The 19,277-nt window shown below is 41.8% G+C and overlaps 1 protein-coding gene and 1 long non-coding RNA gene across 10 annotated transcripts in view; one reads left to right on the top strand and one right to left on the bottom strand.

The window, feature by feature from the left end:
- Nucleotides 1-19,277, bottom strand: part of GRIP1 (glutamate receptor interacting protein 1) — a 598,510-nt gene that overhangs the window by 386,312 nt on the left and 192,921 nt on the right. The window lies entirely within an intron of this gene.
- Nucleotides 5,873-18,719, top strand: LOC111774062 (uncharacterized). Its single transcript, XR_002808908.2, has 4 exons — nt 5,873-5,953; nt 6,119-6,565; nt 7,648-7,823; nt 15,158-18,719. It is a non-coding gene; the product is annotated as an uncharacterized lncRNA (long non-coding RNA).

Raw genomic sequence — 19,277 nt, forward strand, 5'->3', positions numbered from 1 at the left:
GCAACGTCCTGTAGCAAGGCAAGGATCACGTCTAGATAAACATGGATCCTCAACTAACAAGCAAACGTTCTTTAAAATATTTCTAAAACACAAAGACATGAGATGAAGCAGGGCATGACTCCGGGCTTTTCATTATTGGTCACATTCTTCAACACATACTTTTGAGGCTTATCCTCTAACTCCCTAAACCATGTTTTACAGGTACCAGCTCCGTCTCATGCCTTTGTAAGTTGGGCCCAAATCTCAAGTCTCAAGTGTGATTTCGCGTAGTACATCCATAAAGGTGGTCACAGTCAGCTGACATAAAGCAACCAGACCAGAGAAATGGGGGAGCCAAGTCAGCACCCCGGAGGCCTCATTACCTCTGGGGAACATCTTGGGGTAAGATCCTCCTTTCACAAATTCCAAGCAAAAGGCTTGTATTTCCCTATTCTGCAAATCACATTTACAAAGGCAAACTAGGCAAAATAAACACACACATGTTCAAAATACAGATTTTATTTTAAAAACATGTAAAGGACCAAAGTGTTCTACAATCTTCACAGATGATGATTTTTGCCAAAATCAGATCAGCAATGATTTCTCTACTCTCGCCCCTATGCCACTCCCAGAATGGAGATTAATTTCAAGTGTTTTAATATTAGTCCTCTCATTGAGAAGAGGCATATTTTAAAAATTATTTTTCTAAAAATATATGTCCATTGTAGAAGAAAATTTTAATTAATAAATGAATTATCCAGAAAAAACCCCAAACATCCTGAATACTCGCTGATAACATCTTCATATTTCCTATTAGTTTTCTTATACACATAACTCATGTAATTGAGGTCTTATTATACATATAATCTTACATCCTATGTAATATTTTGTACATCAGCATGGAAAATGTGTTACGCATGATTTTATACTGAAAGGCTATCCCATGATTTGATCACTCGCTTGTCTATTTTAGTAAAGTCTGTTTCTGGGGTGAGACTGGGTGGGACCTTGGCACCTCCACTTACTGTGTGTGCCCATCAGGACTCCCTGACTTGGTCTCCTCTGGCGTTTCTGAGTCTTAAATGAGTTAATAATGAGCACAGCACTTATATAGTGCCTGACACATTATGAATGCTCCGTACTTTTAGCTGTTAGTATTTGTCATGATAAAATTACTTTGTACATCTTTCGGGGGTGAGAAGCTAAAAAAATCATAGCAAAAGAGTGTATATAAAACAGAAAAAAATCCAGTAGGACTGACAGGAATTTCTCTGATACTATCAGAAATAAAATTTTGTACAGATTTCCATGTTTGGCATGTAATGGATATTCAATTGATGCCATTCAGTGAATTTCTCAATGAACCAATGGCTTTTAGCTTAGGGGCATAGCTCTGTCACATTTTCACTTGTTCCTGTGTGTAAGATGTAACTCTGGAAAAAATATATATAGAAAGTCATCAGCTTCTTATGTCCTTGGGATCAAAGACAGTGTTCAGCAAGTAGAACCACTTGATATAGTAAAATGAAGGTTGCTAAAGTTGCCAAAATACCACACAAATGTATATTTGGGAAGAGATTCATTCATCTGATTGAAAGAGCTTTAAACTGAAATTGTCAAAGAAATTCCTGTTAAAACTTTGAGGGGCTAGCCTGGTAGCACAGTGGTTAATTTGGCTCTGCTTCAGCGGCCCAGGGTTCGTGGGTTCTTATCCTGGGTGTGGACTTAAACACCGCTCATCAAGCCATGCTGTGGCAGCATCCCACATACAAAATAGGGGAAGACTGGCACAGATGTTAGCTCAGGGACAATCTTCCTTACCAAAAACAAAACAAACATAAAAACTCTTAGAAAATATCTAGTAATTGTGGGGAGAAAACAACAGCAAAATAGCCTAGTTTTGGGGACAAAACCTCCTAAACCAATTCCTGAAACATGAGCTATTACTTCTGAATTAATGACAAAACATTTAAGAATAAAGAAAACAACTCCCTTTATAATAGTGTGAAAAAGAATAAAACACTTAGGAATAAACTAAGCCAAGGAGATGAAAGACTTGTACATTAAAAACTATAAAACATTGCTGAAAGAAATCAGAGACACAAATAAATGGAAAGATATCCCGTGTTCATGGATTAGAAGATTTAATACTGTCAAGATGTATTGCACTCAAAGCAACCTTCGGATTTAATGCAATCACTATCAAAATCCCAACGGCGCCTTTTGCTGAAATAAAAAAATCCATCCTAAAATTCATACGGAACTTCGAGGGACCCCAAAAATAGCCAAAACAACCTTGAAAAAGAAAGAACAATGTTTGAGGTCTCATATTTTCTGATTTTAAAATATATTACAAAGCTACAGTAATCAAAACAGTGTGGTATTTGAAAGACATAGAGACCAATGGAATAGAACAGAAAGCCTAGAAGAAAACTCCTGTCAAATGATTTTCAACAATGGTACCAAGACTATTCAATGGGGAAAGGATAGTCTTTTCAACAAACGATGCTGTGAAAATTGGATATGTACATGCAAAAGAATGAAGTTGGACACTTACCTAATACCATATACAAAAATTAACTCAAAACGGCAAGGGACTTGAACAGACATTTGTCCAAAGAAGATACACAAATGGCCAAAAAGCATAGGAAAGGATGCTCAATATCACTAATCACTAGAAAAATGCAAATCAAAACCACAATGAGATACCACTTCATACCCATTAGGATGGCTACCATGACAATCAAAAACAAAAATAACAAGCGTTGTTGAGGACATGGAGAAATGAGACCTTTATGCACCGCTGGTGGAAATGTAAAATGGTATAGCTACCATGGAAAAAAGTATCACAGTTCCTCAAAATATTAAAAATAGAATTATCACATGATCCAGCAATTCCACTTCTGGGCATATGTCCAAAAGAATTGAAAGCAGGGTCTGGAAGAGACATCTGTACACCTATGTTCACAGCAGCATTATCTACAACAAGCAAAAGATGGAAGCAACCCAAGTGTCCCTCAATAGGTAGATAAACAAAATGTGATATACACGTACAACAGAATATTAGTCACCCTTAAAAAAGGAAATTCTGACACATGCTACAACATGGACGAACCCCAAGGATATTATGCTTAGTGAAACAAGCCAGTCACAAAAAGACAAATAGCGTGGGGCCAGCCCAGTGCCGCAGTGGTTAAGTGCACACATTCTGCTTCGGCGGCCCAGGGTTCACTGGGTCAGATTCTGGGTGTGGACATGGCACCACTTGTCAAGCCACACTGCGGCAGGTGTCCCAAATATAAAGCAGAGGAAGATGGGCACGGATGTTGGCTCAGGGCCAGTCTTCCTCAGCAAAAAAGGAGGAGTGGTGGCAGATGTTAGCTCAGGGATAATCTTCCTCAAAAAGAAAAAAGACAAATACTGCATGATTTCATTGATATGAGGTACCTAAAGTAGTCGAATTCAATAGGAACAGAAAATAGAATGGTGGTTGCAGAGGCTGGACAGGGGAGGGAATGGGGAGCTGTTGCTTCATGGGCACTGAGTTTCAGTTCTGCAAGATGAAAACAGTGCTGGAGATTGGTTGCACAACAGCGGGAACGCATTTAAGACTGCTGAACTGTACACTTAACAAAGGTTAAGATAGTAAAATTTATGTTATGTATATTTTACCAATTTAAAAGAAATATACAACAAAAATGTTTAGGGATAAATATAAAAATATTTCATGACATATTCTTTCTGGCATTAATTTTTAGGTTCTACGTCTCTCTTTTTAAATCACTGTGAAGTATAAGTTCTCCCCAAGAAAACTGTAATTTCCATGGGATCATGGGCTGGGTCCCTCGATTTGGGCACACAGTAGACTTATAATAAGTCTTTGGTAGTTGATTGAAATAAAATTAACATGACAATGCTTGGTTAATCTTCTCTGGAGCCTCAAACAATACCCTACACTAGCTGAGCATTAGCAGCGGGCGAAGGAGATTCTCTATCCTGCAGGGACATCTACGCAGCAGACAGAAACGCCTCAACAAGAGGAGCTCTACTTAATTCCCTTAATGAAGTGCCCTGAGGACTGCTGGCCCTTAATACACTCCGCACTTTCAGGCCCTCAAGGGCGGAATCGTTTGGCATCTGGATACACAACACCCTTGCTCCTAGCCCTCCCCATACAAACTGTCCGCTCTCCTAAGCTGGATTATTCATTGTTGCCCAAATTCGCAATACACATTGTGCTTCCAAACCTTCGTTCACACTATTTGTTTCTCCTGCTTAGTATTCTCTTGCCTCAACCCAACAATGCTCTTGTCTTACTCCCATTCCTGGCAGCAAGTATTCCTGACGAAGAGCCTCTGGAGACTGCCATCTTTGGTGATGCCACCATCTATAACTCCCAGTTGGTAGGATTTTTTAAAGTTTATTATTCATATACCTTCTTTATTCAACAAGATCTAGTCACCAGTTCTAAACTGTCTCCTTGACAGTTCCACTTGAACATCTCAAAGTGACCCAAGATCAACATGCCCAAACTGAATTCAAGACTATCCTCAAACGAGGGCCCCTCCCAGTTCTCTCCACCGCGGTGAATGGCCTCTGTTACACAAGCCAGAAATCGAGGAGAGTCATCTTCATCACCTACGCTTCCTTCATCCTCAGCAAGGACCTATCATGGAATTCTGTTGATGTTATCTCCACGTATCTCTGCAGTTACCGAAATCCTGCTGTCTCCACCACCAACCTAGTCTGACACTGTTTTAATAGGTTCTATTATTATTTAGGCACGGTAAGGCCAACAGATCAGATGGCTGCCGCTACAAAGATAGTTCATTCTACTCACAATTCCCAAGAGAGGGAGTACATGTCACACTAGGGGAGGCCACCCAGGGAATCGCTGGGGTCCCTCACGAGGCAGAGGCAGAGGGAGAGGAAGGAACTCTGGGCAGGAGCCTTTACTGTGGTTTCACAGTAGGAATGAATGGAATTCACACGAAGGAATGGGCAAGGGAGGGTAAGGCAGTTGAGGATTGGCTCATTTGAATAATTCCCGCGGGCTCTGGGACTCTGTCCCCCGCTGTTGAGTACCCTGCCCTGGGCTGATTAGAGAGGTGGGTAGGGACTCAGAGTGAGAGCCCTGTGAAGGAGGTGGTTGGTGGTGTGGACTTAATCAGTGGCTCCAGAAGGGTAGCTGGCTGGCCGCAAGCCAGCGCCTCAAAACACGGTCAAGACAGCATTCCAACAACTGTACTCCCAGCGTCTCACCCTGCTCTGTTCACTTCAGTAGCCTCCTCCACACCTCCCAGTGGCCACGCTCTTTCACCTCTGACTCCTTCTCCACCCGCCCCTAAAATCCGTCAGAGCTTTCCTACTTCCTTAGAATGAAGACAGAATTCTCCAGCACGGTTCATGAGCCCCAGAACACTCTGGTCCCTTCTCACTTCCCAGGCGCAGCTGCACCTTGCTTCCTCGAACGTCACACTTAATTCTTGCCTACATCTGTATATAACTTGTCATTTGTTCCACAAAAAGGTACTTCCTGCTGAGCGACACCAGCTGCAAGAACATCTTATTGAAAGAATTGTTTAGTGATGAACATCTGAGATCAATTCCAGTTACAGGATTTATTTTTGTTTGGCAAATTAAATACTCTTACTCAACTTTAATCAGATGTTGTCAGCCATTATACATACTTATCTGCATCATTAATATGAACCCTGAAAGTAAAATGGCTGAATTTATTTCCACATAAAGAGTAGGTTTCAGGTAGACATCTTAAATTTGATTATTGAATCTCTCGATGAAAATGTTCTGTTCAGAAAGTCCTTGTTTCTAGGAACTTTATGAGCTAATACAGCCACAAATTCTGCTTTAGAATGTGCTTGACAATTCCATCAGACTCATAAACACCCTCACGACCCAATGGCAGCACGCTAACAACTCATTTCAAGATGAAATTTTTCCCACAACATTTAAGGTGCGGAAATAGGATATGACAACGTGTTGTAATTTTCTTTTTATTGATGAATTATCATCATTTTAAATAAAGCATTTATTTAAGAGGTAGCAAGTAAGTTTATTTGATCCTTGAATTTGTCATAATTTCCCTCACTAACCTGAAAATTTTGATTCATTTTACTAGGAGACAGAAGCAGTCACAAGTGACACGATTTGCATCCTATATGACTTTCAAAGGCTGCCATGCTAACATCATATAAAATCAATATTAATGGGCTTTGTGGAAAGACACATGAAGCCTAGATGAAAAAAAAGTTCTTTTGTAATAACCCTAAACTAGTTCTTTTCATCTCTAAATCTTTCCCACTTCTCCTTTTCCTCCTTCTTTCTCTTCCTTCTTCCTTTCTTCCTCCGTCCCTCTCTTTGTTTCTCTCTCCCCCACTCCCCTCCTCTCTCTCCTAATGTGAATCCATTCTTTCAGCTAGTCAGTCATTCAGTTATTCAACAAGAACGTACTGAGCACTTTCTCTACAGTGGACACTGCACCAGGCCCTCGAGACGAAAGAGTGAGAAGGCAGAAACGATCCCGTCACTGGGAAGCTCACACTGCAGAGGAGGGACCCACCGTCAGGTAATCATAACCAAGCACGGGAGATGCTCTGGTAGAGAAAGTGGAGGGTGCCAGGAAAGCACTTGGGAAGGAAAGTCACCCTTGCCCAGGGGTCACAGAAGGCTTCTCAAAGAAGTGACATCTCAACTATGGCATCAAAGAATTAGCCAGATGGACATTTTGATTAAATTTCAACTTAAGCAGAAAGAACACTGATTGAGAGTCTAACTGTAAGTATTCTGGCTACACCCAGTTCCTTCCCCAACCTCCGTATAATCCTGAGGAAGTCACCTCAACTTCCTAGGCCTCATCCCAAATCTACAAATGAGGCGATGGCACTTGGCGAACTCCTTTCCACGCTGGGATTCCCACTTCACGTCTCTGCACCCTCCTGGTCTGGGTCTCCATGTCCGTCGCCTCTTGCCCACCTGGTTCCTCCCAGCTCCAGACCCCCCTCACACTGGCGCCAGATCCCTCTTTCTAAGGCCCTGCTCCAGGTCCCCTCTCTGCCTCCAGGATATTTAGTGGCCTCAAGATAACCTCTCATCTCGCCCTGCGTTACCACTCCTGCCTCATCAAGCCAGCAGGAGCCTTCCACCTTGACCAGGCTACAGGGCACACACAACGCGGGGGTCACTCACACCTGCTCACTCCTGCCAAGGAGCCCTCGGCCTCTTTTCCCATCTGGTCATTTCTGATATATCCCAGGAAGCTCCCCTCACGTCCTAACTTTCTCTATGAAACCTTCCCAGACGACCCCAGCCTGCACTGATTCCCCTCTCTCGGAACATCTACTCTGCCACTTATTGTGAAACCTCCTTTCTATTACCCAACACTATAATACGTATTATTTTTATTTCTCTCATGATATTACAAATTATTTTAGCTTTTAAAAATCCTTTTATTTACCCTCCGCCCCTGGCTCCTAACCACCCTCTCTGTAGGAGTGTTAAGCTCAGATTACTCACAGAATTGAATGAAAATAAAGACATAAATTTTCACCTAGTTCCTAAATGCCATTTGCACCAGGCCTAGAATAAATGGACTTATAAGAAACAAAATATTCCTTCATCTGCAATCTCTCTTTCTTCTTTATTTTCAAGGACCAGGCACCTTTCAGCCAGTAGACATGGTCTAGTGGAGAAGGCCCGTGAGGAGGGGCCCAGCATCCCAAGTTCCCTTTCTGCTCCGCTGGTCTCCAGCTGGCTCACTTTGACCTCGTTCCCAGTCCCTCTGTGCCACAACTGTCTCACCTACAAAATGAAGGAGATTGGTCCAGGTAATACTGAGAGTCCCTTTTTAGTCTCTGCCTCATGGAGATACTCATGCTCCATAACCCAGGACACGTTAAATAAGCAGAGGGGTACCTGGTTCAAGAGGGAGGCACAGGTGGAGGTAAGGGGAGAGTGAGACGAAATAGGAGACGAATTATATCACAAGTTCAACAGACAAAATGAATTTGGTAAATATTTGTCCAGGTAAGATAACAGCTCATGCCTTGAACACATTATCCCTCTGGGGGGTCAGCTAACCACATCCGTCCATCACCAAGCAGTTTAAACTCTGTTCCTTTCACAGCGTCTCCCTTATGATTACAGATGTGGGCTCTTGAGGCAACTGCATGATTTTCAAGGTCTTGGAACAGTTCTGAACTTAGTCAGAATAGCCCTCTGTTGAAAGATGGAAGCGTATCGTAAGACTTAGTAAAATACCACCCTATTGTACGTGCAGGTTGCAAAGTTTTTATGTTGTTTGTTGTTGTTGTTGGCTTGTTTTTTGTGTTAACACTTCTTAAGGATAGATTTCAAACTTTGTATCTTGGGATCACAGATCTTGATGCAATATTAGCCTGGGGCAGGAGAGTGAAGTAATAGAAACAGAATGTTTCCAGTGAAACCACAGGGTATTCTCAAGAACACCCAGAGATGCCCGCCTGGGTGGCTGGGACATCAGGAACCCTCCTGCCAGAGCTACTGATAGCGTCAGCAGACAAGACACTCAGAGCACATTTTCTTAAAGTACTCTTTCTGATACCAAAAAACTATGTAGATATATTGATTTACTATTTTCAGATGGGTAGTGGCCAGCATGTAACCATATTCCTTCCTTTTTTTTTGCACTCCTTTTTTTTTAATGTGGAAAGGGAAATGTGACCTCTCACCTGGTGATCTCTCTCCTTTTGGGCTTCTTGGCTTCTTAATTTCTCTCCTTGACTCATTTGACATCTCTGAGCCTCGATTATCCAGCAAGTAATAACGTGGCAAGGTATTTAGCATGATAACTAGGATCTTTTTTTGATTTATTTGTTCATACTGACCTCATTCCAAAAGTGATCTGAAGAGAATACTTGGCAAATAGTAGGTGCTGAATAAATGTTAGTTTTCTTCCCCTCCTTTCTCCATTCAAATTACCCCTAATTTTCTTGAGCAAAAGGATAAACAGCAAAGCAGGCGGAATTTGGGGACAGAGGCTATGGAGGTAAAGTATGAGTGAGTGATATAGCTGTTCCTTTCAAAAAGCTTCCCCATGTGAAGGATTGACACTCTTTCACAAGACACAGGACATCTGGAAGGGGAAACAGGAGGCTGCACACGAGAAGTAGAACATTGGCAAGTGCCTCTGCAGACGATAAAAGAGGAAGTTACAGGCAGGAGGAAGTTTTCATGGCTAGAGCAGCTGTCCATCCGGGAGCTGTGCAGCCTGAAGCCAGAATACACAGTTTTATTACAATGACATTTGAAATTTATATAGCCTTTTTATATTGCAAACAGCTAACCAAATCTTCATCATGCAGGCCTCGTACTTGTCCTGTAAGGTTTTATCAGCTGGGCCATTCTAGAAATGAATACGATGCAATGGAAATCAGAAGTTGAGGCTCAAGTGAGCTTGGGCATGCCAACGGCCCTCTCTGGACTCAGTTTCTCTATATGTAAAATGGGCTAATTTAAGTTCCCTTTAAGTTCCAAAATCCCACAGTTCTGCCTTCCCTCACCACGGACACTGGGTACCTTCGCCCAGCCCCTGATAGTACTCAGCTCACCAGGATCTTGGATCCTCACTTCCTTACTCTTCAAATTTTAGCCTCAAAATTTTTTCTTCTTCATATTAAATAAGCAAAGTGTTAAAGGAGTGGGCATTCTTTCTTTAATCCTAAATTATCTGCAACTTTTAGGTTGACTCTGTCTTCACAGATACATAATCATAAACCTTTCTCAAAAGCCCACCTGTCAGGACAGTTCACACCATTTACAACTAACATCATCATGATTAATATGCCTTTTCCTTACCACATCATCATGTCCTAGAGTCATAATCTATAAACAGAGCGGACAGAATTTCAAATAAAAAACACAACTGCTTTTCAGGGGTATTTAAAGTCTTCCATAAATACAGCCAGGAATTCTAGTCGAGAAGGACTGGGTCAAGACTTCACAAAAGGTTGTCCGTAAAAACACAAATTCATTCTTCCATTTTTGGACACCTTTTGGTATCTACTTTAGTCACGAAAATTATATCGCAAATTAACTGTGCCAGGGAATTTTTTTCAAAAGTAAATTTGATGCCTTTCCAAAATTGCATGAGTTTGCCTTAAATCAGGAAAGAGGCCAAGATTTACCCACTGTGCTAAGTTAGCAACCATCGCAAAAAGTTAAATTTGAGGTCAAATAAAAGGAAACGTCATTTAGAAGGAGACCACAGTAGAAAACAAACTCTTAGCATCTCCAGAGTTTAGATAGGATTATTAATTACCCAAAACAATAAACAAATAAAAAATGCTTATACACACAGGTAAACATAACATAGTATATATGTGATATACTGTATCCATTAAAATAAATTTGGATATTTTTCAGATTAGTATAAATTTTATAAATGTATATTTTGACAAATAAAATGGATTTTCCAAATGCCAATTAAATAGAGATATCAACTCTAATGATTTTGCAACATTTACTTGATACATTATTAATGGGAAATCTGGGCCAATTCCCATGTATTTCAACTAATGCCAAAAGATATAAAATGATTCCATTTATAATTCAAAGCCTGGAGTCACTGCAAGTAAAACAGTTTTACTGTTAAATATTGCAAATCATTAGTGCTATCAGCATATATGTCTTAGGAGAATAGACTCCCATCCTAGCACAGACCGACCTCCATTTATTGTAAGTACAAGGGTGAAGATGCCGGGCTGACAGAACGTGCTGCACCCTCCCAGGCAACGGCTCTCCTTGTCAAAGTCCCCGAGTAACACGAGAAGCATCAGGCAACTAAGATGCTATCAGCTTCGCGTGCGTGTCTCCCGGCTGAAACGTGGGGGCTTTCTCTTCTCACTGGGAGAATTCTCCAGTAACCAGGAGAGTTCTTTACATGAATAACAGGAAAAGGAGATTTTATATGTCTCGGTTGCTGTGGAGCTCGTGTACTTTGAAGATGCTCAAATACATCTCTAAATGTCCCCAAATCTTCCTTACATGAGGCAAACGTCTTTTTCTGAAGGCTTTATCATCACCTGTCAGCAGCCAGTGACACATCTGATATTTGGCTCTCTTCCTAGACCAAACGTAAAAGTTGTCCCCAAAATGAATTACAGAGTAACTGGCAGTGCAAACTGTTTGACTGAACTTCATTTTTTAAATTTATCTTTTTTTTCTCCTCCCATAATCAAAAGCTCAAGTATCTGAGGGAGCCATTTTAATGACTCTGCTCTTAAGTAATAATTAAAGCCTCCGCTACAAGGAGGTTTTCGTCTTTATAAATGTCAGCCCAGCGCTGAGGAACCCGAGCTGCTTCTCGGCAGCTCCACACTACAGCCAGGAAGATATAAAATTCTGAAATTTCTTTTTGCCATTTATACAATTATAAATCACGGGCCAAAGTTAAAACCCAATTCAAGTATGTGCCTTTCACTAATTATCTAGCCAACAATTAGTGGCATGCATTCTAATAATAGAACTCCTCTAGAATTACTAAGGTAACTATGATGAGGCTGCAGAAAGATTTCAATACCTGAATTCACTTACCCTTAATTCTATAACACATAATTTGAGAATTCATGAATATGATTGGTTTCTGTCATTGGATTTTTTTAAAAAACATACACACAAATCCTTTTTTTCTATAAAAGAGAGTAAAAATGGATATTTTAAATTTCCTTCTTTTTTCTTTTTTATGAGATGTTTATTTTTCTTCCATACAAATAGGTGAACATGTGCAGTGAATACAAACTGGTGTAATTGCTTTTTGCGTTTTCTTTTCTTTTCTTTTATTCTTACTTAGGATTCCAAATTTTATTTTATTTTTAAAAAATTTTTTGCTTATTTTTTATTTTTTAATTGCAGTAACATTGGATTATAACATATTCTTTTTCTGATACACAAAATTACGAAAATATGTCTGACTCTATTAGGATTAATAAATCACGATGAATCTTTTCACTCTCTTTGGGTTGACAGGCATAAGGGAAAAAATAAGGTGTGGGAGAACCCATGAAGCAAAGAGCTATGGATCACTCGCTGTATGCCAGATGCTGTACGCCAGGAACAGAAAAGGAAGAAAGGGACATGTTGCACCCTTAGCATGCAATTTTGTGAGGGAACAGACAGATAAAAAGATTATATTAAAACGAAAAAGCACAACGATGTGGAGAGCACAGAAGAGAGTTACCCATGCTAGACGGTGAGGCAAGGGGTAGAGAGCAAAGGGAAGGAGGGACTGTGTGTCAGAACAAGCCACAGCATGACTGTCAGAGGACAGCTGGGGAATTTAGGGTGACTTTCACAAAGTGTGAAGAAGTGAATGGTGGGAAATGGGGCTAGAAAGAAGCCAACTCGAGAGGGGTCTTGTATGACTCACAAGGAGTTTCGGGATGATCCTGGGAGCCACTGAAGGATTTTAACAGAAGAATTCAGACTAATATTTTATATTAGCTACTCTAGGAGTGGTATGAGGGAGGGCTTTGTGGGAACTCACATTAATTGAGCAGCTATGATATACCAGCTTCTTGACTTACACTACCTCGCTGAATCCTCACAACATCCTGGATACCGCTGTTTCCATTTCATAGCTGGGGAAGGGAGACCAAGAAAAATGAAACGGTTTCCAAGACCCCACAGTTGGTAAGTGGTAACACTGGAATTAAAATGCTGTCTGGTATGCAATCCCCGATTTTCCAACTATGCCACCACATTGCACAAAATGCAAAATGAAACATGAACCACCCGTGTGCAACCTAAGTTTCATGACCAGTACATGGATGCTGCCATCAATTAAAGCAGAAGTCACAGTGTTAATGCAGGAGGGGAATCTGGGGAATGGGGCCAGGGACAGGAACATTACTATCCACACTCCCCAGTAAGGCAGATTACATGGAGAAATCCCCAAATGCTTTCTCTATGGAGTTTATATCCCATGGCACTTTGTTAAAAGGAATGACTTATTCTTAAATCACAGTCTCAATCTTTGTCAATTCCTGTCCTATCTGCTTTGTTTGGGTGTGTGTGAGGGCAGGACAGGGGAGAAGGGTGGGGTCTGGGGAGAAATCACATTGATAATGAAATGTTTCAAAATACGTTACTAAGTCATGAAGATTGAGTTGGAATATTAGGCTTTACCAGCTGCTACTGTACACACAAGGCGCACTATATAACTGGCCAGATGCTATTAGTCACTCTCAAAGACATCTCTGTCTTCTGGAAATGAAACTATTCTCTAAGCAAGTTGGTTTTAACAAAAATAGCCTTAAGAGCGTTACATCTGGAATCAGGCAGAGCAAAAACATATTCTTGCATTGTTTGTTCGTTCTGTGCCTGTATTCCCACTTCAGGAGTCAATAGCCCCACTTTCTGGGTGACAAAACTGAGTCATGAAAAGAAATGACAAGTACGCTTTCACAGAGTTTGTGAAACGTCAGTCTTGGGGTCATGGATTCCAAGCCTGTGGACTCATATCACTTAATGCTTTATCTTCATGCTTCAGAAAGAGAAAAAAATAATATATTTTCGAAGGTCAAAGCATCTAAGAATCAACAAGGAGTTAGAGAAGCCATCATTCCCACATGTTTCTGCAAGGATATTAGAGATTATATCATTCTAAAATAGCAAAAAGAAAAGCCTGTGGTCCTCCTTCCCAATATCAATAAATAATATAAATATAGGAATAACACAGTGTGCTGAAGACATGAACAGAACTTTCTAGAATCTGAGACAGCAGTGTTCCCCAAAGTGGGTTCTGGGGAACACTAGTGCCACAGAACACTCCATTGTTCCAATAATTCTGTGAAACACTGAATATTTTATTCTTTTCACGCAGATTCCTAACACCCTCTGGCACATAAAGGATTTGACAAGTCTTGTAAAGGAATCTGTTTAACCTTCTTTAATTCAGAGTTTTTCAAAATAATGAAAGAGGAACAACAGAAGTGGCTGAATCTCAGTTGAGACACCAGAAAGTTTTATAACATTTCTAGATTCAACTCCATCAGAATACTGAAATCGAAACTCAAAGCATGAATTTTATGTGATTTCCATTTAATATCATGTTTCACATAAAAATAACAATGATTGTCTACTATGAGCCAGGTGTTCTCCTAGGCCAGTGGCAGCGAGGCAGCTGAAACAAGCGTGTCCATCAGAATGAATTTGCAAGTGCTCAGAAATACCAAGGGGCTATGGCTAGTCACTGAGCGAAAAGTGCATGAGTGCTGTGCAGTGTCGGCCACAGGTGCAGAAGGGAAGAGTGGAGGCATGTGTGCACAAATTTTCCATCCACAAACTAGGCACTGAGGATATATAACTGAATAAAATGTAGGTCCTGACTTCAAGGAGCTCATCTGGGGAGTTGGGGAGGCAAGGCATGTCATCGTATAACTTCAGCATATTGAGACAAGAGCAACAACAGAAGGACCTAATAGAAAGAAGAGAAGAGAGGTGATTGATCAGCTGGCTTCAAAGAGGATAGTTGATCTGACCTTGAAGGATGCCTGCAAGCTAATGGAGTGTGCAGAGGGGGTAGGGTGTCAAAGCTGACACGACTGGTGGAGTCAATACTAACGCAGAGCACGGAAGCGCGAAGAAACAGAGCACATCCAGGGGCTCTCAGCAGCTCCGCTTGGCTGGAGCACAGGGAGCATGCAGCGAACACCTTCCGCCTTTGCTTTGATCACATTTTCCAGGACAATTCTCTCGATCTTCATCACGTGTTTTTTGTTTGTTGGTTTGGGGTTTTTTTTAAATGTATTTTTTCACTTTCAGTACTGTGAAGTTTGTTATCCAGCATGCTGAAAGGAATGGACGTTCTGTTTAATTAAACAGCGTGGTTAGTAGAGGATTACAATATACGCAAGAGACAATTTTTATTCTGATTTTCAAAATGGTCCATATGCTCTTACCTAAAACACAGCTCGGCATATTTTATCATACACACGGCACTCCCACTGCTTCCTTGTGATAAGTCACTTTCACCACCATGATACCGTTCATGACTCTGAGCTTTGTATGTTTAGGAAATGAAGATGAAAGTGAACTGACTTTATGATAGATCCCAGAACCACTCTTAAAAATATAAATCACTCAAATTGACTTGTTTTTCTTGGCATTTTTGTCTCTTTTGCAGATGTAACTACTACAGCTCTCCCATGGATGAAATACTAGGTAACAATGTCTACTGTTTTGCTGGGAAACAGCTCATTTTCTCACAGAGAAAGGTGAGGGTAAAATGAAATGGTCAAGAGTCCACCTTGGAAAGTCTTCTGGACAATAACCAAACATAGTCCACGACAGACTTCTTTCAGAGTTGCCGTCACCTCCCCTTGACCCTCTCCGCATTTCACATACAGTCCCTCTACTCCAGGGAGCCGTGGAATTGATGCAAAATGGAGGAGAAAGGATCCAGGGGTACCGAGGAGCACGTGAGGGAATCACTCACTGAAACGGAGGAAGAGTTCATCCCCGGAAATAAGATCCAGCGCTACGGCGTTAATTCAGTGTCTTTACTGTTGTGGTTAGTTATGGAGAAATTCGGGGCATCAGAGCTGTTCCTTTAAAGACCGAGGCCACTGTCCTCACGGACGAGCCATCACCACACCATTATGACTGGTTTTCCTACCCACATTTGGCCTGGTTTTCCTATCGACTTCCCAATCCCTGTGAACGTGTGCAGGTATTTCCCCGACAATCTCTACTACTCCCCACTCCACTTGGCCTGTTTGGGAACAGGACTGCTATTCCAAATGCATTCTATTTGGAATGTGCATTCGCCACCGACAACAGACAAATAAGCCAGAAGCAAAACCACTTTTGACTCTGGGATACTAACTGCAACAAATTGCCTGGAAATAACAAAATGAGGCTGAAAAGACTAGGATAAATATTCCCTGCATTTTCTGCAAAATACCAATATTAGCCACCGAAGACACAGGCCATTTAGCTCCTTGAGCATCATTGTATGATCCATAGTTTCCTCAGAAGAAGCAAGTTCTGTTTGTGCCAACTGTGTATGATTCTGCTTCTAAAGCATTACTCAAATTCAACATTCAGCTCTGCTCAGAGTATGCATAATACACGAATTAATAACTAATATGAAAAGAAAAAAGGCTCTGCACGAAATAACCTTTTTCAGACTGAGCAATAATCCTCCACGTATAGTAACAAAAATAGATGTAACTTCCTTCTCCTCCTGAGATGTCCAATTCCACTCTCCGTGGGAGACTCATCAATGAACTTCAATAAAACACCCAGGATCATATACGCGTAGGTAATTACAACTGTATTAACCCCTGTCACTGGCTGTGAAGGGATCAGCGTCAATCTGGGCAGTTGCTAACAATAGCACTCTGGGGGCAATACGCTCAGTGTTACTCAAGATGAGTGTTGACTTGCAAGTGGCACCTGGATGGATTTGGGACAGAATACTTAGATCTTAGTTCTCCTGAGCTCAGCATTAACATAATCCCATTCTATTACAAATTCTCCACCTAAAGGTCCCCTACAGCCACCCACCTGCAGTCAGTCCCCACACCTCCTCAGGGCGGCAGGCTCCATCAGATGCCCAGGTGTCCTGATGTAGGAACTCAGACCTCGTGCAAAGTCTAAGTGACCACTGCCCTCATTGGGAAGTCACTCAAGTGCTTAACTCACAAACTTTCCAAAATTTACATTTTAATGTCAGGTCCTCAGAGCCTGGGTCTGGAAATCAACCGGGTCCTTTGTTATCTGTAACAGAGGCTATAAAGAAAGATAACTTATTGAAAAAGTTGGACTTCTAGGACACAGCATACTGAAAAAGCTTGGACTTTAGAGCCTGACAGAGCTGGGTTTAAGCTTTAACTCATTGTCGACTGATGGCGTGAACGACTTTGCAGAGTTTCCGCCTCTCTCAGAGCCGTGACACAGATTAACTGTGAATCTCAGCCGACCAAACACACCTGCACCTAGGAGCGACCTCTCTCGGCACCGACAGTGCCGCACTGGTTTTGTTTCGTTAACACGCTGCCCAGCCCTTGCCTATAGCTCCCGGACAGCTAGTATCCTACTCTGGCCATCTCTACGACCCAAGCCCAGGACGCGCTGCGTGACTCACAGTAGGCTCTCAACGTCCACGTCACACTGAAGGAAGAGGAGGCACTTAATTCAGTGCTTCTCAAACTTTAATGTGCATACAATTCACCTGGGAATCGTGTTAAAGAGCATATTCTGATTCATTACGTCTAGCGTGGACCCCAAGACACTGCATCTCAGACAAGCACCAAATAGACCCATGCTTCGAGGACCCCACTCTGAGCAACTCAGTGCTAGTTTCCTTTCTTTTCCTTCCTTTTTGGCCCCGACAATAGTCTATGAAGTGGCAATAGCCGCGAGCCGTTTGTGAGCAGCTCTGAGGGCTGTTTCCCCCGCAGTCCAACCATGACCTTCCCTTGACACCAACAGAGGCCGGGGCACCCAGGACAATATGAGTGTGGGGACCGTTAGTGTGAAGATACAGCTCTTCCCCATTAGAACAAGCTATCGAGTGAACAGTGCTCATCGTCAGAAAAATAGAAAGCTCCTTAAGGAACAAGAAACAGTTTCCTTATACTTCTAGAGGACAACACACTAAATAGCAATGTGCCGGTAGAAGACACAAATTTATAAATCACTGACATTTAATGCCTTGTATTTCCAAAAAGTGTCATGCTCTCCACTGTCATGTTAACAGAATGAGTATTTATAAATATGCATGCCAGAAACGCAAAGCCATATTTGCAAAGGGAAGCTGTCATCTGGTGCCACACAGCGCCATCTGCCGGGCAGCTGCTGAGGAGCAGCAGAAAAAATGAAGGATCCTGGTCAGGAATAATAACTCGAAATTTCCTGCAGCTTTTGAAACAGCTTTATGCAAACTAAGGCAACTTCCTGGGGTTCTGCACTGGCTCATTTGGAAAGAACACCATACAGCAAAAATGCTCTTTTTGCCTAAAAAGGTAGAACCATTTTATAGAGATACATATATTGATGCGGGACTACAGGCTGAACAGAGAAATCCTTATGGCCATTGAGAAGAAAGAACTGTTTCTTCCTCCCAAAGAAAAATCTGGTTTTCTGGGCACCACTGGAGTTTACCTGACTCTTAATCAACACAATGTTAGTGCACAGTATTTTCAGCACCCGTCACAAACAAGAAATAGACATGAGAAAGCAGCAAAGACAAATCTGTAATCTAGTCACTACTGAATGTAGGTTCCTCTTAAATCCTAAAACTGGTCGAATACTTTAGCACAAATGTCAAGAAAGGAATGAGTGGGAAGATGTGAGGCCTTATAAGTCCTTCCTACTGACATCTTTCAAGGAAAAGGCAACTTGCTCTATCATCATAGTGGTATAATTTTGAAATGATTTTAAATTTTCCTATTGAATAGTCTAGTTGCCAGAGCTGATCACCCAGTTCTTAGGCAGTCTTCGATTTTAAAGAATTAAGCAGAAATTTGGGTTTAACTGAACACATTAAAGAATAATAATGCTATGAAATATCTACTCTGGGACGTCAGAAAAAATATAGGTAACAAGCCCTTTCAAGCAATTTTCTACAGAGGATCTCAAAGGGCAATCCTGGCTGTCACCCAACGACCCTTGAAAAGGCTCTGTTGAGGTTTCCCTGAGATTCAGAAGTGGAAAGTATGAATAAAATATAGATCAATAAAGTATTTCACAGGTGCTTTAGAGGAACATTAAGGGAATTGCCTGAGGTCACAAAGACATAATGGTGGGGAAAAAACCTGGGACTCCCAGATTCTAGCTTAAAACACCTAAATACTTCCACCGTGTAACACTTCTTGGGGGACAATCCCATAATTAATTTAAACAGCTTTCTGGGGCACATTAACGATGTACACAGGCCCTCTGAAAGGAGAAAATGGCTTCCTTGCCACTCATAAGTGGGCCTGTTTCCTCTAGTGAGACCAAGGCACCCTGGAAGGCCCTGGAAGGAAACATCAGAACTGCCAAGAGGGCTGGGGGCACAGGTGGGCACAGATTTCTCATCCGGCTGTCTCCTCCCATCTTGTGGAATAGCCTCCATAGCCTGGGAAAATTGACATTTCTTTCCAACGGCCCAGCCTCACCGACACACCCCCAGGCGTTCCTTGCCTCAGAGGGATGCTTCCCAACTATGAATTTTCATGGACTAAGCATTGCCTGAGGGCCCTGCGGTGCTGGGAGGGAGCCTGCTCCCGTCCCCCACCACTGCCTCCCCTACCCCG

This window comes from Equus caballus, chromosome 6, assembly GCF_041296265.1.
Source record: "Equus caballus isolate H_3958 breed thoroughbred chromosome 6, TB-T2T, whole genome shotgun sequence".
Classification (NCBI taxonomy): domain Eukaryota; kingdom Metazoa; phylum Chordata; class Mammalia; order Perissodactyla; family Equidae; genus Equus; species Equus caballus.